This window comes from Podarcis filfolensis (genome assembly GCF_964270895.1).
Source record: "Podarcis filfolensis genome assembly, chromosome: 4".
NCBI classification, from domain to species: Eukaryota; Metazoa; Chordata; class Lepidosauria; order Squamata; family Lacertidae; genus Podarcis; species Podarcis filfolensis.
Window position 1 is genome coordinate 5,491,915 of NC_139607.1, and position 347 is coordinate 5,492,261.

The window sequence follows — 347 nt, forward strand, 5'->3', positions numbered from 1 at the left end:
ACTATGAAATTCTGCAATCAGAACAGATCTCTTGATATCTCTCTTGCTGTTATAGCCAAGCTACTATATTTTTCTTTTGACTTTCTTCTCAGTGGTATCTCTCTCTCTCTGTGTGTGTACAAATATCTGAGTAGTATATAAATATATACTTTTAGTTCTTTTTTCTATTGTAGCAAGTGAAACTTCCATTCTTTAAGCATGGCTTCTCCCACATACAAATCTGATTCAAGTCTGTGAATGTATGACAAAACTCCCACAGCCCATAATCCAGCCTGGAGGTTTGGTTCTTTCTGTGCGAGAATGCTGTTCTCTATTGTGAGGTAAAACATATTTTTTAAAATAATAAT